The sequence below is a fragment of the Malaclemys terrapin genome, chromosome 3 (genome assembly GCF_027887155.1).
Source record: "Malaclemys terrapin pileata isolate rMalTer1 chromosome 3, rMalTer1.hap1, whole genome shotgun sequence".
NCBI classification, from domain to species: domain Eukaryota; kingdom Metazoa; phylum Chordata; order Testudines; family Emydidae; genus Malaclemys; species Malaclemys terrapin.
The window spans coordinates 55466027-55491760 of NC_071507.1; the positions used below are offsets into that span (position 1 = coordinate 55466027).

A 25734-nucleotide genomic window follows, 5' to 3' on the forward strand; every position below is an offset into this window, starting at 1 on the left:
CCAATAAGCTTCTTTCACAGACTAGACTCCTTTCTAGTCTGGGCCCAATCCTGTACCCTGGTAAAGTCCTTGTTCTAGCTCAGGTGGTAGCTACGGGATTTCTCATGATTGCAGCCCCTTTGTTCTGTTCCACCCCCTTATATACCTTTGGCACAAGGTGGGAATCTTTTGTCTCTTTGGGTCCCCACCCCTGCTTCTAAATGGAAAAGCACCAGGTTTAAGATGGATTCTAGTACCAGATGACATGGTCACATGTCCTGTGGTACCCCAAGCCTTCATTCTTCCTGGCCTGACTCACAGGAAGGCTTGCAAGTAAACAGAGCCATCTACAGTCAATTGTTTTGATTAGGGGCTTGGAATGGGTCCCATATGAGGAGAGATTAAAGAGGCTAGGACTTTTCAGCTTGGAAAAGAGAAGACTAAGGGGGGATATGATAGAGGTATATAAAATCATGACTGATATGGAGAAAGTAGATAAGGAAACGTTATTTACTTATTCCCATAATGCAAGAACTAGGGGTCACTAAATGAAATTAATGGGCAGCAGGTTTAAAACAAATAAAAGGAAGTTCTTCTTCACACAGCGCACAGTCAACCTGTGGAACTCCTTACCTGAGGAGGTTGTGAAGGCTAGGACTATAACAGCGTTTAAAAGAGAACTGGATAAATTCATGGAGGTTAAGTCCATTAATGGGTTTAGCTAGGATGGGTAAGGAATGGTGTCCCTAGCCTCTGTTTGTCAGAGGGTGGAGATGGATGGCAGGAGAGAGATCACTTGATCATTACCTGTTAGGTTCACTCCCTCTGGGGCACCTGGCATTGGCCACTGTTGGTAGACGGGATACTGGGCTAGATGGACCTTTGGTCTGACCCAGTACAGCCATTCTTATGTTCTAGTTGATGGGAGCCATCAAGATTCTAAATCACCATTAATGGCCCACACTGTGCATAACTACAGTAGGACCTCAGAGTTATATTTTATATTCCTAGTTTCAGATACAAGAATGATACATTCATACAAATAGGATGACCACACTCAGTAGATAAGCTTTGTAATGATACCTTACAAGAGACCTTTTGCATGAAGCATATTCCAGTTACATTATATTCACACTCATTAGCATATTTTCATAAAATCATATGGAGTGCAACATCTCATCCAACACTTGTCTTTTCCAGGTCCAAACAGCAAAGGTTCAGTTTTCTGCCACCTATGATTCTCCTGATTCGATCCAGGCAGTGAACCACTAGGTATACTCTTCTCAATGGCAAAAGTATGCCGGCATGTTTTGAAAGAGTTTCCATGTTCTGCTTTTCTAATTGACACTTGCTTCTAACTTTTTTTTAATCAGGCCAAAGAGGCACCTGTGGCCTAGAATGCATTCTTGCCATGGAGACAGTCTGGTAGTTCCATCTGGTTATATATAGGATAATAAATGGGGACAGATGCAATGCTGAAGTAATGATAAATCAATTGAGGGATCCAAATAATCTAGTGACAGCCACAGCAGTAAAGTTGGACCTGGCATATTTCAGCCCAAAGGTGAAACACAGATTGAGGCAGCCTAGGGCTCTAGCAGGTTTGGGAAACCCAGAAAAGTTCCTTAATGTATACGGACGATGGAATTTAAGATTTGTCCTGATGGCAGAGTCAGTAACAATGGCACCTGGACAGGTTTTATACAGCTATAAATAGGACGTCATATGCCTCATTTGCATTCTGGGGGTGAACAGAGGACAATGCAGCTCAAGGTATCACCCTTAAGGATATGGCTTTTGTGAGTGACACTACCCTCTACATTTACAGCAATGGCCAGAGTGCATATGAGCCTATGTACCAGCGAGGGACTTGAACCTACGGCCGTCTAGCCCCAAAATGGAAGATTTGTCCTGTGAGCCGTAGACCCTGTACACAAAGTAGTCACTGTATTTGTATATTACTAATGAAAGTGTACACTGGTTTCTTAATAGAGATTTAAGATCGTAGGGAGCCTCAAAAAGCCCTCACCCTTAATGATCAAAATGCCTGCTCTCTGTTGCTGTTTGCCTTCCTAGAGTAGCCCTTAAATGCCCAGTTTGAAAGCAGTAGACAAGTGTGCGTGCTCTGTGATGCAGCTGTGCCCTTTGCAGTTGGTCAGAGCTTTCATTGTCCCAGCAGCTGCTGGGAGTCACGCTGGAGCGTGGGCTGCAAATATGGAGAAGAAAGAAAATCCTTCAGCAAACAGAACTCCTTTATAAAGCTGAGTCCACACATACTGTCCTGCAAACGCATCTAGTGAAAAAGTCAGTTACAGCTCATATGGCTAGAGCTATTATGAGGTGAGAATCAAACTGTTGATTTAGTGGCAGACGCATAACTTGGGCTGGTATTTAAGCTGCTGCCATGAATTATATCCCTGTATGAAGCTTGTATCAAATCATATTTTCCTACTCTGTGAGCTAGTCACCTGTTGACCAATTGCTCTGGCAGTTGTTCATTGTTGTCCCCAGAGGGAAATAACTAAAGCTGACACACCATTTCTCTCCCTCGCTAACACAGGAAAGAGCCCACACTGTGGCTGACTCCTCCTAACGTGATCGCTAAGCCCGGACCCTGAATCCATTGGAGTCTATCTAGATAGATCTTTTAGGTGCTTAGCTGCCGCCCATTACTATAATATCTGACCTGAGCACCTCACAATCTTTAATGTAAGCGAGGCAGGGCAGTGCTATTAGCCCCATTTTACTGGTGGGGAACTGAGGCACAGAGGGTCTGAGTACTTAGGTGCCTCAACCCCAGCCGAAGTCCCAGTTTTAGGCTCCACTACAATCCACAGAACTCCTGCCTAACACTGTAGGTGCCCAAACTCCCTCAGTTTCTGCCTTTCACGTTTCTGCCTCTGAGTATGCATATTGCTGCCACCCTCTAAGCATCCAGTTGCCTGTCTCCCACCTAAGCCCCAGCACTGTCCACAGCTGGGGGAAGACAGGTGTTCATCTGCCTAAGTTGCATGTAGGGCCCCTGTCCATACCTACCAGATTCGGTCCCATCCCCAATCCGGCTGGAGGGTAGCCACCTCGTAACACGACTCCAGGAGCTGAGGGTTTAAGAAACACACCAATTATGGCAGGCCTCACAATAAAATCATGTGAGTTGGCAGCACTGTGAAGGCCAGTCCAAGGCCTAGGCACCATGTAAGTCTTGCTTAAGCCTTGAGGATTTAGATAGGGCCTAGGCCTCGTGCCACAGGGAAATTTCACCCCAGGGAATTAAAAAGAACCCACAGCCTCCACAGGCAGCGATTGTGATGCCTTCGCATAGCATGCTTCTCCAGAGGCATTTTCCCTTGTAAAATGGGATACTGCTATTAACTGTGAGGCTTAATTAGCTCATCTTCACTCCTGGGACTGTCTAAGTGACGCGTCCAGTTCAGAGTCAGCAAGTCTTAAGTGAACAGTTGGGTTCTGCTTGGGAAAAGCTCCAGGGTCTAACTCTGTTTTTGCTGCTGCTGCAGCAGGAGAGAGAGAGAGAGAGAGGAAGTGTAATTGTGCATATACTTTCTGGTCTAACCTCTGCCTAGCCATTTAATTCTGCTGCATAGCAATGGGATACACTGAAGCCTAAAGGAGACAACTCTGAAGAACGGGTAGAGACCCTGTGTTGGATTTGTGATAGGGCCACTTGGATTAAGCCCGAGCAGTTCAAGAAGCTCCCTTACCTCCTTTGATAGCAGGTCCAAATAAAATAAAAGCAAGCCACACACCCCCACTCCTGTTCTGACAGCCACGTTCCGGCTGTGAAGAAGTGTGCTTTTCTCTGATGCTGTTTCAGCTTGCAGAGAAGTGTTGCTAACGTATTCACCCGCTGACCGAACAGCTTGCTGGATAGTTTATGGCACCTTCTGTACTCTCGTCTCAGAGTTGTAAAACAATCTCTGCTGTAGCTACTGTGAAATGTTTGGCTAGTACAACCACATCCAAAAGGATCCAGCAGGAAAAAAAAAAAAAACCCACAAAGCTATTGAAAAACACACAGAGATCAGGAAGCATATTATAGATCTTGGTTTGAGGAAGGGAAATTAAATACCGAAACCCCTACTCAGTATATGCCTCCATATATATTTGTCTGATCCATTTATTATCTGAGTCCAATGTAACTCACAGTGGGACATGCTCTGGTCTTCACCATGAAAAAGTCACACAAGACTCCCTCGCTAATTTACTGCTAGGTTTCTCTGATTTGGCAGTAGTACCTTTTTTTTTTTAAAATCAGACTGGGAGATGTGGGGCACAGAAAGCATAGCCTTTTGCTATATTTATAGCATCCTGCTGTCAGAAGGGAGGCAATTCATTCGCAGGCTGATCTTCAAGATGATGGTATAGCGAATGCATTGTTTTGAATGGGTTGCCTTTACTAAAGGTATATTCATGTGTGCAGTTCCCAGGCACTTGGTTTTATTCCTCAAAGAATTTAAAAGCAGCTGTGGGAATGACACACCATACATGGAAAGACAGACATGAAAGGGGAAACATTACAACATTCCAGTACCAATCAGGGACATCTCTTCGGGATGCCCACATCCCAAGAGGGGCCAGATTCTCAGCCTATCATACAGCTGCAGGGGCACTGGAACAGTGTTTATAGTGGGGGTGCTGAGAGACATTGAACCAAACTGTATATAAGGGAAACCACTTCAAGCCAGGGGGTGCTGTAGCACCCCCCACATCCCTAGTTCCAGCAACTATGTACAGCCGCTTTGTGCTGCTCAGCATAGGTGCTGGAACTAGGGATGCTGGGGGTGCTGCCGCACCCCCTTTCTTGATGTGGTTTCCATTATATCCAGGGTTTACAGTTTGGTTCAATGGCTCTCTGCACCCACACAATGCAAATTGTTCCAGCACCCCTGCTGCTCAGGCAGTGTAAAGCTGGAGCAGAAGAATCCATAGGCAATGTACAACAGGATTTCGGTTACACACCCACCCACGCATAGGTGGCCTGTCAAGGTGGGAAGGAACATGCCTCTGCACTCTGACAATCCCTATGGAACCATTCCAGCCAGTGAACCTTTGGCAACTCTCAGTTATGCTAGGTCCCAAGATGGTCTCGAGTTGACCCCAGGATTAGGAAAGCAGAAAACCTCTTACTGCGCAGGGCTGCTCAGCGGCACATGGGGTTCTGACCCAATCACAGGTTCTCTTTTTTTAAAATTATGTTTAGGTCCTGTCCACACTGGGACCAGAATGGTGCTAGTTTCAAACTGGGTTGAACACTCTTGATGCTAGTGGGACTCTAGTACCGCTTCCCTTCCCCGGGGTGGGATTGCGCTATTAAAACATGGCATGATACATTGCTCAGAGGGAGAATCTGTAGAACAGATCATCCAGACAAAACAGCCCATCTTCACACCGGTCAGGGAAATCATACTAATAGCCGTCTAGTAAACACACAGACACACTTGGGGATGACTCTGCTCTCTCTCTCCTCTCCATCACACGTAACAAGCCCCATCTGCCAGATCTCTCAATACCTAGCTGAGACCATCACCTTGACGAACTGTAACTGGCTAAAGCTTAAAGCTGGCAAGACTGAGGGTCGTAAGACGAGGCACAGACTTGGAAGGAACTTGCTTCCTCAGAACCTCCCCTATTATCAAGGGCATCAGCATCAGACTGTCAAATCAATCTGCAGTCTTGAGGCTCTTTGGGACTCAGTGCTACTGGATGCCCACAAAGCCAACCTGGGGGAAGGAAACTTAGTAATCATTGCCATAATTGTCACAGGAGCTTAACCCAAATGGAAGAGCTCCTTCTGCTTGTTCAGTGCATCAAACTCAAACTGCAGGACTTTGCAGAACAAGCTTTTATTAATAGCCTGCATGTCCCAAGCTTCTATTTTCCCAGTTCTCACGAGTTATTTTTTCTGCACAGCTTCCCATAATCAGTCAATTTTGGGAGTTGATTAGACCAACTGGTGGGATAAATCCCCACAGATGAAAATAAAAAAAACAAACCAAAAAAAAAAAATACCCAAGAGTGTTTCTATAAAAAGTTTAGAACGTGTGCAGAGCATTGTGGGAAGAAATGTGACCGAGCACGTAGATCTTTCCCTTGCTGAGAAAAAGCTCAGTTACACAGGGCTTTTAAAAACAAGTTTGCTGAGTGGTACCTCAGCAGTTGCCTACGGACCAGATCAAGATTGGTTGAGAGATAACTGCTAGGTCCTGGGCCAGGTTAAGCCCAGCTTGCTTAAAGGGCCAGCCAGCCTGAGATAAGACCACAATCACATGGAGCATCTTCCTTTCCTCTGGGGAAGTCCTCTGCCAGCATGTGTCATAGGGACTGGCTTAGTAATGGGTGCACTATAGAACTGCAGTGGAGAGAGAGATTATTTTTGAGCACTAGCAATGTGATCAGTGCTATGCACACAAGATTACAATCGAATTCAAAAGACTGACATGTATGGACTTGGTGATGGTACAAGCTCAAAGACGTAGAGACATCTGGGAGAAATCACCAATGAAAGACTTCACAGAAGATTTGCCTTCCTTTACTCTTTGTCTTGCTTCCTTGCAAGCAAGGCCTAACAACACATGCAGTGATGAATGGAATGGCATGAAATTTTCAGCATATGCCCTGAGCTCCCAGGAAGGTGCAGATCCTTGTAAATCCAGCAATTTATACACATGCACACAGAGTGAAGATACACTTTAAAAAATACATACATCTATATCATTTATACATGCACACATGTACCTAAAATATACACATCCAAATAGAGAAATGACATCCAGGAACATAATTGTACACACCCGTATGTGGTGCATATAATCAAACCTCTGTGTGAGATATCATGTTATGATATTGTACATATCATATTACACCCCAAAACAACATTAAAAACATTATTAAGGTTATGAAGTCAAGCACTCAAAAGTTAGGAGATGCAAGAATTAAGGTAACCTGTGCAACCTTAATTTGGCCCCCTTGTGTGTATATATTATGAGACAGTCCTTAATTACATGATTGCATATGAATTTTTCCACTGGACCCCGGCCTCATTGAGTGCACTGTACATGTAATGAGCAGCTATTCAATATTTTGTTTTCTCCTTATTGTTCAATGTGTGGCCAAATGCCTTGTTTACTACTCACCATTCAAACCCTGCTCTGAAGACAGAATTATTAATTTCCTCATAGGCTTTTCTATAACGCTCATAATTATAATATCTGAATGCTTCACAAACAGTAATGGATTTATCTTCACAACACCTCTGTGAATTGAGAGGGTGGTATTACCCTCATATTGCAGGTAGGAAACTGAGGCACCGCGCGATTAAGGTCAAAACTACCCACTAATTTGGGGTACCTCATTTCAGTCACCTAGCACTTTGTATGTTCAAAGCACAGCTCCGGTTAATTTCAGTTGCAGCTGTGAGTGCTCAGCACTTCTTAAAATAAAACCCCAAGGTCTCAAGTTGGACACCCAGAAAATGATGAACACACAATTAGTGATCACCTGGGAAAAGTTTGGTTTAACCACAGAGAACTCTATGGCAGGGGCAGGGATAGAATCCAATTCGACACAGTGGTATTCAACTGTCTAAAAACCATCCGTTCTCTTTCTGAAGTCCCCCTGCCTCATTCACCCGAACAACACACCATCCAATTTTTGCAGCAAAGGTGGCAGGGGTCCCTACACACAATGGTCCGCTTCGCTATGCAACCACGATTCACCCCAGGAGCAGTTCCATCCCATGCAATGAATGAGTAGGGGTCCGGTGTAAAAAATAGTATGGCTGTGGCCAGGGGTGAATGTAACTCCGAAGACTTACCAGTACGGAGGCTGACTCTAGCCGCCGGACGGGCTGGGGCTTGGGCGGCAGGGGCGGGGCTGGGGGGTGTGAGTGTCACCCAGCCAGCCCTTCTACACCGCCTGGCCTGCACTGCCCAGGGCTTCAGTGGCAATTTAAAGGGCCCGGAGCTCCAGCTGCTGCTGCAGTAGCAGCAGCAGCAGCCAGAGCCCCGGGCCCTTTTAAATCGCTGGCCCCAGGGCAGCTGCTCCCTTTGCCCCCCTGTTGGCGGCCGGGGGGCAAAAGGGGCAATGACGTTAAAGCACTGCCATAGCAGTGCTTTAAGCAGGGTCCTTTGCCACGGCAGGGCTTTAACATTGCTGCCCCGACCCCGTCGGCGGCCCTGCCAGTGCGGACCCTACCGGCAGGGCCGCTGGTGGGGGAGGCAAAAGGGGCAGGGATGTTAAAGTGCTGCCATGGCAAAGGACCCTGCTTAAAGCCTGTGAGGTAAGGAAGTGCTAAGCCCATTTTAGAGATAGGGAACTGAGGCTTGGGGTAGATTATGTAACTTGCCCAAGGTCACACGGGAAGTGTGTGTCTGAATTGGGCACTGCCCCCAGGTTTCTTGAATCCCAGTCCAGTGTCCTAGTCGCTAGCCCTTCCTTCCTCCCCAATATTACATGATGATACTTGATATATCATATGTTTGTGGACAGATTATTTTTATTTTAGCAATGCAAAAGGTAACATGACTGGCCATGGCTGGGACACCCATATGGCTATAGACATGAAAGATACATGTGTGTGTGCATGAGAGAGAGAGAGAGAGAGAGATGTGACATATGATCACGTACTAAGGTGATATCTTGACGTGATGGAGAACTTGAAAATTTTCCACTCATTGTCTTTCATGTCTTTAACCATACAAGTGTTCCAGCCATGGCCAGGCATGTTGTCCTTTGCATTGCTAAGATAAAAATAAATCTTTCCATAAACACACTGCTGTATTCTCCTGTGGCCGAAGACGACTCCTAATAGAATCACTCGTAGGCTTTCGGAATACAATTTCCCATTTATCTGACTGTGGAAAGTCAGTTCCAGGCAGTTGTCTTTTCTCTCTGAGGCTTTGAAGTCTCCAGAGTTTAACTGTTTGAAAAGATTGCTTAATGAATAAATTTGGGGGACATGGATCACCAATACAGAGGCATTATGAAGCTGCTTGTTTTCATGAGTTATTCAGAGACAAGCAAGTTAGCCTGGCTTTCTCAGAATTAATCAACATCTCAATAGAACATTTGTTCCCAGGTGCCCCACATACACACACACACCTGCTGCCAATACCACCACTCACCATTGCATGGTTCATTGACTTGCTGATTTCCAAGTGTATTCCAGCCAAGCTGACATTGCCTCTGTCACCAGAGGACAAATAAAGAGGTGCTCTGAGCAAGGAGGCCTAATGGAACGAGGAAAGAATCTAGTGCATCCCATGATGGGTCTGAACTTTGAACTCCTTCAGTAATTACTGTGTCTGGTGACCAGCTCCAGGAAGAAACTTGTATGCACAGCTTTGTTGGTGAGTATTTGTTATTTTTTTAATGTGGTCCGATTCCACCTCACACTGTATTGAGAAAACAAAGGTGTGCAGTGGATCAGGTCCAATCAGAGCAAACCTGTGCTACTGCAACACAATGTTACCTTTGGCAAACAAATTGGTATCGCCTACCTGCCCAGGCTTGCCTTCAACCACAGACAGCTCTGCTGCCAAGGGAGAGCTGGAGAGAGAGGGGATGGCATGACATTAATCTCTAACCACCAGTGCTCAAAGTGCAAAGGGGGGGAAAATGGAAGCCATTCAACCTAAAGTTCCCTATTTATCTACAGAACAAATCCAGCACAGGCTCTGGCAGTGCAAGCTGTGATCAGGATGGCGACAAGTAGGCCTCAGTCCTATCTACCCAGCTGGGAAGGGAGTTGAACCTCCATGCCCATTCAGCTCCTGGGCTTATGGCAGAGACTGGTAATTACACTGGTGATGCAGACAGGCCTTGTTTAGGAACCAGACTGCATAAGATGGCCAGCAACAAAGGCTGCAGAAGAACAGGAATTGGGTTTTGTACGTTTGGGCACCGATTCTGGGTAGGGAAGATCCAAACATAGTAAATAATAGTAATCTACTCCCCCCGCCCACGAGCAGTGGACAAATGGGAAGCATAACATTAGCTCTACACCACTTAGTTTGCTTGTGTGTGACACAGATGCATTGCTTTGGACTGTACCAGGTCCATGTTGTTTTGACTGTCAGCTCCTCGGAGCTAGGACGCTGGTCTGCAGTTAACACCATTTACCAAGTGCAGCGAGTTCTCCGTAAACAAAGAGAAATTTGTCTTTAATGCAAGCAGTGTCTGATCTGATTGACAGCCCTCTGCTCGAGAGGAGCCTGGAGAGTTTAAAACGTGGGAGTTTTGTAAGCCAGGCTGTTAAGAAAGCGGATCGCTATTTCTGTCCAAGGTTCAGGGCTGTGTTACATAAGACTAAATATGCGAGAATAAAAAGTTTAAAAAAAATGTTATTTTTCTAAGACCCCATTAAACTGTCATGTCCTTTCCCCTCTGTTTCCTTTCCCATCATTGGCAATTGCCAAGGTTTTTATGTATCAGAGGGGTAGCCGTGTTAGTCTGAATCTGTAAAAAGCAACAGAGGGTCCTGTGGCACCTTTAAGACTAACAGAAGTATTGGAGCATAAGCTTTCATGGGTGAAAGCTTTTGCGTCTGATGAAGTGGGCATTCACCCACAAAAGCTTATGCTCCAATACTTCTGTTACTCTTAAAGGTGCCACAGGACCCTCTGTTGCTTTTCAAGGTTTTTATGTGCACTAAAGAGAACAAGACTTCTCCTTTATAACTAGCCACCTCCTTCGCCTCTCTCTTTAGCCATTGTGACACTGCAATCCAGCGCGTGTGACGCTACCATCACTTCCATCATGATGAAATGTAATGTTGCCAACCCTGCAGGCAGAGGGGGTGGTGACTGAATTAATCATAAAGGAGGAGAATAAGGATTACTGCCACTCACCATAAAACACAAACACACCCGGAGCCCACTAGAGCCCACCTTGTGGGACAGGTGAAGAGCCCCAAATTTATTGTCATGAAGTCTTCTCCGTGTGACCTTGCAACAAGGTGATACTGTGTCCTCATGTAACACTCTTGACGATAGATATACCGTTTCTTTAAAATTGTACCAGGAAGCCAGGAGAGGGTGGAGCTGAGGGAAGGATCTAAGCAAATGGGGAGGAAATCAAGGTAGCTTGAAAGATAATACTGTTTTCTTTATTATAAAATTTCTTGTTCAGTGTTTGAAGAAAGTGACCTTTTCTGTGATTCTTTATCATTGTCTCGTAGCAGCAATTAGAGATGCTCTGATATGTAACAAAATAAGAATGAGAATACACAAGAGAGCAAATAATTCCCAACCAACATACTATTTGACAAATTTATCCCCATCTTCTGTGTGAATCGACACAGAGTGGGGTCGGCAACTCACATTTTCCACTTGGCTACACAAGCACTTCTGGTGAGAATACTGAAATTAGTTTTTAATTTCACTTTCCACCAGCATTTGCGCTAGTAAAGCTCAGTGGCAGGGCTGACAGGCAGGGCCTCACTCAATTCCACTGAGGATTTAACTGAATGCTTGCAAGTAAGCATTGCCGGCACTATGTAGGCAGCAGGAGTGAATCTTACCCTACAAACATTAATCAGTCCTTACCACATCCTTGTGAGATGAATAAAATGTTGTCATTCCTACTTTGAGGGAGTTGCAACAGGGGGATGAAGTGACTTGTTCCAGGCCATAAAGCAAGAGTGGAAAATCCAGGATTGGAACTAGGGGGGTTTAGTTTTGCAAAGCCCTTTCTGTGCAGGATGCCCTGTGACTCCAAAGTGACCTCCATACACAAGTGTCTCAGGACTGACTCTGTACTCAGCCCACTAGACAACCCTGCCTCTCTCAGGGGACCATCAGAGCTTGCAGGGAATTTTTGTCCAAAATTCCAACTGAACCTTTAAGGCATAATCCCCTCCATGCTTCCCACTTCCTGCCAGTCTCCACTGCTGGCTCCCGTTCCCCACCATTCCCTGGCCACCTTTTCTGGGAGGAGAATAGAGGGGCATCATGCAGCACAAACTCATGGGCACCTGGACAAGCTCCAGAAAGCCCATGCAGAAGTGTAAGTGCTTCCTTTCTCTTAGTTCTCTATGTGGGCATATAGTCCAAGTTCAAGAGAGGAAAGATGGTCCCTGGTTCGAGTGCAACCCAGAGACATGTGTTCAGTTCCCTGCTCCACAGCAGACTCTGCCTGAGACCTTGAGCAAGCCACTTGGCCTCTCCATGCCTAAGTTCTCCATCTGTAACATAGGGATATCAGTACTGCCCGTCTCAAAGCGGTGTTGTGCAAATAGATGCATTAAATATTGTGAGATGACCAGATACTACGGTAATATGGCACGTGTATAAGGTACAACTATGTCACGATCTAGCCTTGTGAGTCTACATGGGCCAAAGAGACTCAGGACTCAGTGATCACTGCATAAGGACTGTGGGCCCTGTATCTTTTTGGTGCTTGGAAAAGAACCTCTGAACTTTTTGAGGTTTGCCCAGCGTGAGTTAAAAACTTCACAAAGTTAAACTATACTTGCTAATGCTGGTGCTCTGTTTGATCCAGACATCTGTCCACAGTGGCAGGTCTAATGATGATTCCAGCCTGCACATGCAATGGTTATTCATCGGCTCTCCTTTTTTCCCTTATGTAAATGTTCAGCTCAGTCCCAGAAGAAATCAGAGAATAGCTATAAATAAAATGCAAGTGGCTATTTTGGGGAAAAAAAACTTGTGTCGGTGGATGTGTGTAAACATGTTATCTTCCACATTTACTTTGGCTTCTCTAATCTCTGCAACAAATCCCAAAAGCTCTTTTACAGCCTAGTCATTTCAATCAGTCTCTCCAAAAGTTCCATAAGGGGGTCAGGTTCTGCCATCCTGACTCATGTGTTGCCAGATTTTCAAAACATCTCAGAAAGTCCTCATTGTAAGTGTCCATGGGAGCTGAGCACTTCTGAAAATCTGGCCCTTGGAGTAGTTCCTTAGGCCCTTATCTTGTAAAAACTGACGCATGGGTTTAACTTCATGCATTGACAGGAAGTCAGGGGCTACATACAGTATGTGAAGTTAAGCAAGTGCATCAAACCTGGGAGTTCTTGGAGCCTTACTCTGTGAATAGACCCACTGATTTCAGTGGGACTATTCTTGGAGCACGACACTGCTCACTGTGAGTAAAGATGGCAGAATTTCCCCACATTTAGAGAAATAAGCGACACCAGTAGAAGCCCCTTTATACCGTATAACTGTCCACACTTAGGCGGTTGTGTCACTATAACTATATACAAAACAGATATAGTTAAAGTGGTGCAACAACTGGGACACCCCCCATCTCCAAGGATGGCAGAGCCTCCTCTGAAGCTCCTCCTCCTTTGAAGGTCAGGATGAGCTTCCCTGGCCAGCAGGAAAGTAAAACCCATTCAGTGTGGCACTCTGTCACCCCCTAGTGGTGGCTGGGCTTTAGCTACAGGTCCATGAGCCTGCGCAGCTTTGCCTAAGGGAACTTGGGCCTTTAGCTCAAGCAGTAGAGGCTTATGTATTTCAGTCCAGCAATTCCAAGTTCTGTCCTCACCTTTGAGGAATGGTAGCCAGCCAGAGTTCTCCAGGGACAATGAGAAGTGGTGGCATAGTCCATTCCCTGCAGGTAGCACTGCCACTGAAACACCAAATCCCAGAACCTCTGCACCATTCAAGATAGAGCGCTCCACTGGAGGCCTGTGTCTGGACGTGATTAGACAGCGAGGAAAATTCACCCAAATCCCCCCATAAAGAGGTGGAATAACTTAGGCAAGGGAAAGGATTTTAGACTCCAATAGCTGCTCCTAGGAGGAGTTTTTAAGAAAGGAGAGTGAAGCGTATGCAATTGCAGACAGGGGAAGGGAACAGCTGGGGTATAATCAAGGCAGGGTGGTCTCGGGAGCAGAGACAAGCAGCTAATGGCAGCAGAACATCTTTGCAAGACAGACGATAGCCCGCATCTTATTGTCCATACTGATAACAGATAGGAACGTCGCATGCCAGTACTGTTAACAGCTCGAGACGGGTGCATAAGCAACACGCTCTGGAGGCTGATAATGGAGGAATATCAATGCTGAGCTAAAAACCCCTCTCACATGCTGCTTTAAATACTCCCCAAGCACTCAGAGGTCAATTAATGCGGATCAGGCCCAAAACCCAGGGAGGCGTCTTTGTTCCAGTTTGTGACGTAACCGCCAAAGCTGGCACACTCTCTAGGAAGGCAGACAGAAGAGAGGAGCCTGGGATTTGCTTGGTGCATGTCAAGCCATTTTCATTAGGAACAGACAGATACACCAAGAAAGGGGTGTAGGGTGAGAGCTGGGTTTCGTAAGGAGGCATCAGATACATACATGGAAGGAGCTTCCAGTGGAAACCACTGAACATGAGAAAATGCAGAAAAACCAACAACATAACTTTGGACTTATTTGCTGAAATCCTCACCCTGTTGAAGTCAATAGGAGTTTTGCCAGGGCCTGAATTTCTCCCAAGGTCACACAGGACGTCTGTGCTAGGGGCTGGGAGTGGCTGGCTCATTACAAAAGCAGCTTTGCCTCTCCTGGAATTGACACCTCCTTATCTATTATTGGGAGTGGACTACATCCACCCTGATCGAATTGGCCCTGTCAACACTGGTTCTCCACTTGTGAGATAACTCCCTTCTCTTCATGTGTCTTTTATATAATGCCTGCATCTGTAATTTTCACTCCATGCATCTGAAGAAGTGGGTTTTTTTATCCACAAAAGCTTATGCCAAAATAAATCTGTTAGTCTTTAACATGCCACCGGATTCCTTGTTGTTTTTGTGGATACAGACTAACATGGCTACCCCCTGATACTGTGCGAGAGTTGACTCCCCAAAGCCCACCCTGGGTGATGCCGGCTTGTTGGAATCCTAGCAGCCAGCAGAAATGTGCACAGATGCATCTGCTCCAAAGGGGGCAAAGAGAAGAAGAGGTGAATGGATAGTAAGTGAATGATGAATGAAGGGCTGAGGGAAAGTCTCAGGAACCCCACTTCTCACCCTTACCTGGGGTGAACACTTAGGTCACTTAATCAATGGCTGGGGTAGGCCAAGATGGATAAGTCTTGAGTGTAATGGTGCTTACAGGTTAAAGACTAAATTCTGTTCTGACACAGATGTCATTACGGTTGCAGGGATGTAAGTTAAAGTAGAACTTAGACTTAAGGGTATACTGGAAGGAGGGGCCAATTCATTATAAAAGGAAAACAAAAACACATTCCTTTAAAAAGCCCTATGCAACCATATTCTACAGACACGATCTCAAGCCCTGCAGTAACCCTGCCATTCACTACTGTCTTGGACTGCTACTGTAGAGTCCTGGGGTCAGATTCTAGGCTGGTCAGTTGAGCTATGACAATTTACACCGGCCTAGGATCTGCTCCTGGGCCCTCCACCCTCCATATAAGTTTGACACTTAGGGCTTGTCTACACTTGTAATGCAACCCTGGCATAGCTGCAGCACTTCAGTGTAGACATTTCCTATACTGATGAGAGGGGCTCTCCCATTGGCATAGGAAATCCTCCTCCCTGACAGGCAGCAGCTAGGTCAACAGAAGAGTTCTTCTGTCTACCTACTGTTGTCTACACAGGGGGTTACATTACATCGACATAGCTATGTCTTGCAGGGGTGTGGATTTTTCCTATGCCGACGTACATTCCCGGTGTACACCAGCCCATGGATCCCTGTAACGATCAATCGCTGATTTAGGCAAATGTGATTCTAATTTCCCATCACCCCAGTCTCTCTCCCTCTCTGCACCTCTTTTACAAGCATCACAATGCACTTCTATCATTGTCCGAAGAAACACCATACCAAAGCCAGAACTTTCTAAGGCAGCAAAAGCCAAACCAACCTAGATTTCTGTGCATTTCCACAAAGGCTTTTAACTCCAGTGCTTGACCCTTTTATGACTAGAATGATCACGTTATTTTGGGTTGGTTTCCCACCCTACGCTCTTTTGGTCAGTAGTTCTGGGTGGCTTCTGAGTGTCTCTGAGCTGGGCATTCCCTTTTAGGACCTGGTCGATTGATTAGATCCCAAGGTCAACACCATTTGGTAGTTTTACTGTACTATCAACAAAATAAAATGAAATTAAGTGTCTACCTGGAAAGTGTTACTAGAACCTGGAGAGGAAAGGGAGAGTGCATTTGCAAGGTGGGCAAGATGGTGTTGAGGAGGGAGGAGAGTTTCCAGCAAAGGGTAGAACTACTTTAGGGCAAATAATTCATTGCCTAGCTTGTAAAAGCAAACCCCATTCACTGTTTGTTAAACCACCATAAAATCCTTGCCCCACTGACTCACATTGGGACTAGGACTAGATGGCTTAGCTCTGCTAGCGTTTGTCAGTTCCCTACCACCAATTCAGAATGTGACAAATGGCTGAGCATCACCACCTCGAGTTCCCTGTGTGTATGCTACGCTCATTCTTTTCAATTGCGGCCTCCTGTCATAGTCTGTTCCCATCAGAAAATGTGAGCTTCTAAAGGGTTCTGGCAGGCTGCAAGGAATCTAAGTGCTGGCTGGCTGGTTTTATTGTTACTTTGGTGTCCCTGGTGCAGAATACATGAAGTCTAATTTTGTGGCAATATTTTCATAGCTGATGACAGTACCTCACAATAATGGTCATCATACTGTTACTACCCTGTTGGCATTGCTGTGAAACCCATGCCACCTAAGACATCCAGCATGGTAGGTTAAAACGTAACACATGAGTACCCTCATTTTGTATTTCTGTGTTTTTGTAAGTGGTTTTCTAACAAAGGAAATTCTTATCACTGGGGGCCAGAAGTCACTGTTCAGTGACCTATGTGCAATGAGTTAGTTGTCTCAGTCCACCTGGGAATGAACAGATGCTCCATTGACATCACCAGCGGCAGACTCAGTAGGTAAGCCAAGGATTGAATGCAACTATCATCTCTCATTATTGTTTGGGAAAAATGCCACCACCGTGCCTGGAGATGAAGTTTTCTATCTATCCCTGGACAGTTCATCACCGGCATGACACCACAATGATCTAGAGAGATCACTTCTAGGAGTGACGGGATAGTTCAGCCACCATGCCCATTCAATCTTTGGCATCCTTTTTATGGCTGAATTAAAGTTATGCTAGTGGTTGTTAGGGTGGGAACAAGTCTCCAATAGAAACTGGAAAAAGAAGAACAGGAGTACTTGTGGCACCTTAGAGACTAACAAATTTATTAGAGCATAAGCTTTCGTGGACTACAGCCCACTTCTTCGGATGCATATAGAATGGAACATATATTGAGGAGATATATATATACACACATACAGAGAGCATAAACAGGTGGGAGTTGTCTTACCAACTCTGAGAGGCCAATTAATTAAGAGAAAAAAAACTTTTGAAGTGATAATCAAGCTAGCCGAGTACAGACAGTTTGATAATAAGTGTGAGAGTACTTACAAGGGGAGATAGAGTCAATGTTTGTAATGGCTCAGCCATTCCCAGTCCTTATTCAAACCGGAGTTGATTGTGTCTAGTTTGCATATCAATTCTAGCTCACCAGTCTCTCTTTGGAGTCTGTTTCTGAAGTTTTTCTGTTGTAATATAGCCACCCGCAGGTCTGTCACTGAATGACCAGACAGGTTAAAGGTTAAATAGAAACTGGATTGATGTCACCGGATGATTCCACATGGCCACCAAACAGCCTTCAAATGGTGTTGACTTTCACTCTTTTTATACTTAGACTGGATTCAAACTGGCAATTTAGAGGTGAAAGTCTCTAGGTTCCATCCCAAACTCCTGAGCCAGCTGGTCCCCTCTAGCTGATCATGAAGTACGTACATGACTTGTGTATCCTGTACCTCCGTAGTCATGTTATTCCCGGTAATGAGAATATTTCAGTGTTTCAGCAGCTAACTTCTACTCTATAAATATACCTCTGGCAATTCTCCTAAGACACCACTTCAGAGAACGGTCTTTAGCCTGCGTATTTTCTTTGAATGCAGCTTTAGTAAATGTTTGAACCAGTGTCTAAGGAGTGGAAAAGATTTAAAAAAAAATTAAAAACCCACTTCTAACAATTGGTTTGAGCTCTACTAGGCCAGGATGATAAGTGGACTGAGTGGTCAACTGATGATGGGTTATTGTGGACATGTTTCCAATATCATCAAGACCTATATGTATTCTGAGGTAGCAAAGGACTTGCAACAGCCTCCCACGCTGTGACTTTAATCATTTCAAGAATCAAATTATGTTTATACTTAGTCTTAGGCACACAAACAAGACTGCCACTGCCACCAGATCAATCTACCATCGAAGCTGAAGGCCTGATCTAATAACTCGCACTTTCTTGCTGCCATTTAAGGGCCAGATATAACCAATTTTCCAAGCCTTTTTCTTTTTTCAGCTAGGTGGATGCAATACAGAAAGATCAGAGCACTCATGTCTCATCAGATAACTATATTCTCTTCATCCACAAACTCTAAACAAAGACATCACACAAAGGGTTCAGGACTTCCAAAGACCAACTGATCCCTTCTCCGATTCTATATTTATTCCATGGATTTTAAAATCCAGATTCACTTTTGTGTTAAATGGGCAAGCTAAAAATATTTGCTCCTTTGTACCTGCAGGCAGCAATTCACCTCATTAATTTCCTCTTGGCAAGGAAAGAATGTATTCTGCTTTATAGACCATGATTCAGAGATTTACTTATTAAGTTTTTATTAATGCTAAACAAAATTGTTGACAGTACAAATTTCTTACCCAAATATTAAAAGGGAAAGTGACAAATACAAAAGTTAAAGGAATACAGCAGAGTTAAGACCGTATAAGGTTAGAAACAGATTTAGTTACACTGATGCCACTCCTTTGCAGGACGCTCTTATTTCAGCTGAAGAGTGTCAGATTAATTTAGTTTTAATTGATTTCTTAACAACTAACCCAATAGAGTATCACTTTCTAAACAGATTTAGTTCATTTAGTACAATGTTCTCACTCATTTACGAGGCCTCAGTCCTCTGCAAATGGACACCCTCCTCATTCTGTCTGTTCCAATAGGAATTCTTACAACTTTACAATGAGAGCAACCATGCTTTTCTGGATGCTTTGCACCATCTGTCATTCAGATGAGTCCCCTGAGAATTCCCGTAGCTCCTCTGTCTCACTGAGGCCTTGTCTACACATAAAAGTTATACCAGCATAGTTAAAGTGGTACAGTACAGACATAGATATTAGGGTTACCAACCTTCCAGGGTTGTCCTGGGGCTTCCAGGAACTAAAGATTAATGTTTAATTAAAGATTAGGTCATGTGATAAAACCTCCAGGAATACAGCCAACCAAAATTGGCAACCCTGATAGTTATATAGGTATAAATGGGCGTAGACAGGTATAGCTATTCCCATGCAGGAAGGGGAATAAGCTATACCAGTGTATTAGGCATCTTTATACCTGTATAACTGTGTGCATGCAGAGGTTGGACCTATAAAACTATTTTAGGAAAATATCACACCCCAAACCAAAACAGTTATAGCAGTACAAAATCTGTGCGCAGATTAGGCCTAAAATCTTGCCTTGCCTCTACCTTCCCACAGTGAGCTGTGATTAGCTCAGTTCTGGGGACACACTGAGTCAAGAAGAACTGGGCTGAACAGTGACTTCCACCCAGGCTTCCAACAGCTACTGAGCATGCTCGGCAGTTACCACCACCTATCTTCTGAATTTTTCTGGGTCCTTGTAGTTGTGTCCCCGGCTCAGTTCTCTGCATGCGAGTGGAAGTACAGATGTTGCCAACAAAACCCTTTCTCCGGCCTGCTGCTGCTCTTCCTTCCTGCCTTAAAAATTAACATACTGCAGTATAAAAGCATACGATTTAGGCTTGTTTAAATTATTCCAAAATGGCTATTCCTCATTAACTCGCCCTGATCAACTCCACGTGTGGATGCTTTTATTCTGGGATAAGAGGGAATTAATCAAAGAATACCCATTCCACTTTACCTTCACGCCCTCCCTTAAACCAAAATAATTTTGCAGCGTATTCAAACCCTTACATTTGTATGCAGGAGGACAAAACAGAGATTTTGCCTGCCCCCTGCATAGATCCCCATAGGATTAGAGCTAGAAAAGACCCACTAGAATGATTTTGCAGCCCAGTTCCCTGACAACGTTGAATGTAATTGTTCTCCACAGAACATTCCCAAGTGTTTTGTCCATCCCAAGCCTGAGTAAACCAGTTCAGGGGATTCTGCCATTTCCCCATTTCACAGTCTAAGTGACCTTATTGTTAAGAATGTTTTCCTGGTATTCAGCCTACATTTCCCCTTGCTCAGTTTTATCCCATTGTTCCTAGTGATCCCTTCCTCAAGGGTTCTGTTTTCTTGCTAACTGCTCCCTGCAAATAGCTGATGTATACATTGCTAAATACTTCAAGATCAAAGGCGCTATTAATTATTTATATAGCATTATTAGTGTGCATAATGGTTACTCAGGTACCAGTCAAGTGTCCCTCATTTCTTAGGGTTTGTCTACGTCAGGGGTCGGCAATGTGTTGGCCGCGGCTTCCCACCGCTCCCATTGGCCTGGGATGGCGAACTGCGGCCAGTAGGAGCCGCGATCGGCCGAACCCTCCAGACACGGCAGGTAAACAAACTGGCCCGGCCCGCCAGGGTGCTTACCCTGGCGAGCCGCATGCCAGAGGTTGCCGAGCCCTGGTCTACACCAGAAATGCTACAGAGGCACAGCTGCAGTGCTGACTGTAGTTCTGTAGCGCAGACACTTGGTCCAGTGACAGAAGGGGTACTTCTGTTGTTGTAGTAAATCCCCTTCTCCAAGAGGCACTAGATATGTTAATAGTATCAGAGGGGTAGCCGTGCTAGTCTGAATCTGTAAAAAGCAACAGAGGGTCCTGTGGCACCTTTAAGACTAACAGAAGTATTGGGAGCATAAGCTTTTGTGGGTAAGAACCTCACTTCTTTAGATGCAAGTAATGGAAATTTTCAGAGGCAGGTATAAATCAGTATGGAGAAAACGAGGTTAGTTCAATCAGGGAGGGTGAGGTGCTCTAGGAAACCACAGTTCAAATAAAGCCACGTTAACACCACCCTATACCGAAAACCCACCAACCGCTACGCCTACCTTCATGCCTCCAGCTTCCACCCCAGACACTCCACACGATCCATCGTCTACAGCCAAGCGCTGAGGTACAACCGCATCTGCTCCAACCCCTCAGACAGAGACCAACACATACAAGATCTTCACCAAGCATTCTCAAAACTACGATACCCACACAAGGAAATAAAGAAACAAATCAACAGAGCCAGACGTGTACCCAGAAGCCTCCTGCTACAAGACAGGCCCAAAAAAGAAACCAACAGAACTCCACTGGCCATCACCTACAGTCCTCAACTTAAACCTCTCCAATGCATCATCAGTGATCTACAACCCATCCTGGACAATGATCCCTCACTTTCACAGACCTTGGGAGGCAGGCCAGTCCTCGCCCACAGACAACCCGCCAACCTTAAGCATATGCTCACCAGCAACCGCGCACCGCACCATAACAACTCTAACTCAGGAACCAACCCATGCAACAAACCTCGATGCCAACTCTGCCCACATATCTACACCAGCAACACCATCACACGACCTAACCAGATCAGTTACATCATCACCGGCTCATTCACCTGCACGTCCACCAATGTTATATATGCCATCATATGCCAGCAATGCCCCTCTGCTATGTACATTGGCCAAACTGGACAGTCACTACGCAAGAGGATAAATGGACACAAGTCAGATATCAGGAATGGCAATATACAAAAACCTGTAGGAGAACACTTCAACCTCCCTGGCCACACAATAGCAGATGTAAAGGTAGCCATCTTACAGCAAAAAAACTTCAGGACCAGACTCCAAAGAGAAACTGCTGAGCTCCAGTTCATTTGCAAATTTGACACCATCAGATCAGGATTAAACAAAGACTGTGAATGGCTATCCAACTACAGAAGCAGTTTCTCCTCCCTTGGTGTTCACACCTCAACTGCTAGCAGAGCACCTCACCCTCCCTGATTGAACGAACCTCGTTATCTCCATACTGATTTATGCCTGCCTCTGGAAATTTCCATTACTTGCATCTGAAGAAGTGAGGTTCTTACCCATGAAAGCTTATGTTCCCAATACTTCTGTTAGTCTTAAAGGTGCCACAGGACCCTCTGTTGCTAGATAGGTTAATGGAATTCTTCAGTGGACCTAAAGCAGTCTATACGGGGGCTTAGGTTAGCTTAACTACCTCTCTCAGGGATATGAAATTTTCACACCCCTGAGCAACATAACTAGGTCGACCTAAGTTTTAGGTGTAGAAGAGGCCTTAGTCCCAAAGTTATCTATGTGCCATACTCATCTGGTGTCCTATCACTTTACTGTTGAAAATTAGTTACCTCAGAAATGCAAAATCATAGAACTGAGGATACCAAAAAGAGCCACACAGCATTTTGAATTTCCTGCATGAATCATTTGTTTTGTGGCTCTCATTTTGGATCTCTGTCACACACTATGCCCCACATTTGAACCTTGGCTGGTTGAGAGATATGTGCTTAATAGACAAATAAAGAGCATGGAATGAATACTGCTTTCATGTAGTTGGGTGAAGTTACAATGGTGAAAAGGAGAAAAGACTTTAGTCTGGGGCCCAAAAAGCGTACAATTTCACAGTCTGATCTTGCAGACACGTACTCCCAGATATATTGCTTACTAGGTTGAGTAATCCCAATGAGGTCATTGGGGCTACTCACCGGAGTAAAGATTTAGGGCTTGACCCTGCAAATGCCACCATGTTAAGACAACACTTGAGTGATGTATTCAGAGAAGGCTGGGTGAAGTTAGCACAAGGATTTCGAAATATTATATGTTAGACTAGAGCTGGCTGAAAAATGAAAGGCTATTTTCATGAAAGGTTTTGGAATTTCAAAGTAGTTTCCATTTCAGAGCATTTGAAATGGAGCCATTTTTCATTAATCTCCTCTCCCCCCCCCCAAAAAAAAGTTTTTTTTATCAAAAACATTATCGAAATGGTTATTGACATGTTCTGTTTACCAAAAACCACTGCATATGGGATATCATATAACGTGAGAAAAAACCAAAGTGACCCATATTTTTAAAAGCACAGAACTAATCATTACAAAACTCCACATGTCTCATAATCCTTTAACACTTGTAAGGGAGCTCATTGCAGATCAAACTGCATGTTTGCATTCCTTTCACAGCTGTGTCAAATCCAGCCGTCTTGGATTGTAGAGGCTCATGCGAACATCCCAACATATTATTCCCTTTCAGTCATCCTACATTTCCCCTCAAACCTTCCCTCTCTCCAAAGTTTCTCATTGAGTTTCAGGTTTGAATAAATCAAAAACACCTCTAGGCAAAACTCAGCCCAAACCACCAAAATTTCAGCTGTTTCAGTGCAAACCCATAATCCAACCTCTGGGACTTTCAGAAAGTTCACAATCCTAAAATGAATTTCAAGTTGGGAACAAAACCCAAAAGCAGGGAAGTTCTGGGTTTCTTTGCAAACATCATGCAACTGCTTTGAATCCTTCCATACCAGACGTGTGCTTGTTTTCTAATGAGGTTGTATGCCTGTTGCATGCTACACCATCCCGGAGACGACAAGGAGGCATCAGAATAAAGATGGGTAACTGACCAGAAGTCTTGGACATTCAGTTCCCAGCACTGCTATAGACCTTGAACAAATTACTTAACTTGTGATATTATTGTGAGGCTCAATTAATTAGGGTTTTTCTAGTGCTTTGAGATCTGCAGATGAAAGGTGCTGCTGAAGTGTTAATATTGTGCAAAAGAAAAAAAAAGAATCTAGTTGTGGCTGCTGGGGTTTTTGTTTTCCTCTCTCCCCTTTCTGGTTCTTTTCTGAGCAGGTCTTTACTATGTAACGGAAAAATGCCTAGCTGATGGGCCTGCACATCCCTCCGATTGCTTGGGGCTATGGTGGAGCCAGTCAGAATGTGTCTTTTATCATAAGAAAATCTTTCTTCCAGGACAGAGGAAGACATTGCCAGGGGCCTTCTATATTTCAACCCTTTCTATTTCTGGCTCTCCCTTTGCACAAGACTTTATTTGCTAAACCCTGCTCTTTCCCCTCCAGGGATATTAGTGAGGTTAATATGTATCTCAGAAGCAGAGTATAGTGGAAAAACAAGCACTCCTGGTATAGCTAACCCCTCACTTAGCCCTGGAGAAAAGGGGCACTGAGTCTCACTTTTCTTCTTTCTTACTTCAAGGGAGTCTGCTGGAAGGGATGCAGCTAATGGGCATGGGGTTTGGTTCACACTCTCATTAGCTACCCACTTGCCTGTCAAGGTAGGAAGTAACGCTGGTGAGGTAATAATCTTTTATTGGACCAACTTCTGCGTTCAGCATATTTGGAGTTGTATGTAGCGGTCAGAGGGTTACAGACGGTGAGACCTCTGGAGAGGATGTTTTCTTTCTTGCACGTGCTCCACAGAAGTTGGTCCAATAAAAGATATTACTTCACCCACTCTGTCTCTCTAATATCCTGGGACCGGCATGGTTACAACTGCCCTGCATACCAGGTAGATGGGGACGATGTCCTACAACCTGCTGCCAGGAGATGGAAAACGTCATCACGGCTGTCAAGCCACTGTCACAATGCAATGTTTATTCTAGCCTATTCAGGTTCTTATACCGCATTGATCATCGTGGTGTCTGAGTGCACAGCAGTGCGGGGACACTTATGTCATCGCATGGCGGCATCATGACATTGTATTGTGCTGAAACAAGGTCACGACACCCAGGAGTCGTCGCCCTACATTGTTTCATGCTGAGACTGTCTTGTGTGTCCTTTACATTAAAGCAAGAGAGCTTGAATTGGACAACAGCTACCAGACCCTAGTGTCTGCTACAGCCTGCGGCTCTCTGATCTGCCCCCTACAGTCCCAAGCACGGCCTTCCAACATGGAGGAGAACCTTTGATCTCGGCAGTTGCACCCCACAGCCATACACAAGAGATGTTCCACACAGCCAGAAGCTGAAAGTTTAAAAAGTGGCAAGTCCAAGTGCCGCTCCTGTATCTCCACATAAAACAATAATTTCAGGAATGCAACTTCCAGGAAGCTTTGCCTCTGCTCAAATGATGCTAACTGGTTTGGCAGGTAGCGTAGCGGGGAAAAGATCCTGGCATTACCAACAATACAATAAAAGTAATCACAATGCTTCTCTCTTATACAGTGGTTGCCATCAATTGACCCCAAAGTGCTTTACAAAGGAAGGACAGTGTCACAATCCCCACTTTACAGATGAGGAAACTGAGGTGCAGAAAGGTAACATCATATACTCGAAGGCCACAGAGCAACAGCAGAAATGGCACTAGAACCCAAATCTCCAACTCCCTGTGTAGTGCCCTGCCCTCTAGACCACACAGCCTTCCACTGTGACTGTTCTGAAAATGAGTCTACCTCTGCACCCTCTGAATTTCAAGGGACAACACAAGTCATGGTTTCTCTGTTGACAGTGGGTGCTTGGCTGATCACCCTGGAGGGTTTGTCTAGCTTAGGAAAGAAGGTTGATGTTAGTTAAACACGTGTTAGCTAACCCTGATCTTTTCCCATCAGTGTAGGGTACCACATTTTACTTCTGCTTAGCTGGTCAAAGTCAACTCTAGGAGAAGTCAGTTTATGTATGTCAATCTACACACCTATACTAGGGAAAAGATCATGGTTAGCTGCTAACCCCGACCTCCTTGCTTAATCTAGGCAAACCCGGAGAGCTGCTGCC

The 25734-nt window shown here is 44.8% G+C and overlaps 1 long non-coding RNA gene across 2 annotated transcripts in view; it reads right to left on the minus strand.

Annotated features, from left to right (window-relative positions):
- Positions 1-1864: 1864 nt before the first annotated feature.
- Positions 1865-25734, minus strand: part of LOC128833618 (uncharacterized) — a 40297-nt gene continuing 16427 nt past the window's right edge. The window contains exons 1-3 of one of the 2 annotated variants that reach the window (XR_008444303.1): positions 3699-3761; positions 3016-3077; positions 1865-2185 (exon numbers count right to left, since the gene is read on the minus strand). This is a non-coding gene — a long non-coding RNA (uncharacterized LOC128833618). Of the gene's footprint in view, positions 2186-3015; positions 3078-3698; positions 3762-25734 lie in introns of those variants that run through there. The other variant, XR_008444304.1, reaches the window with a different exon arrangement.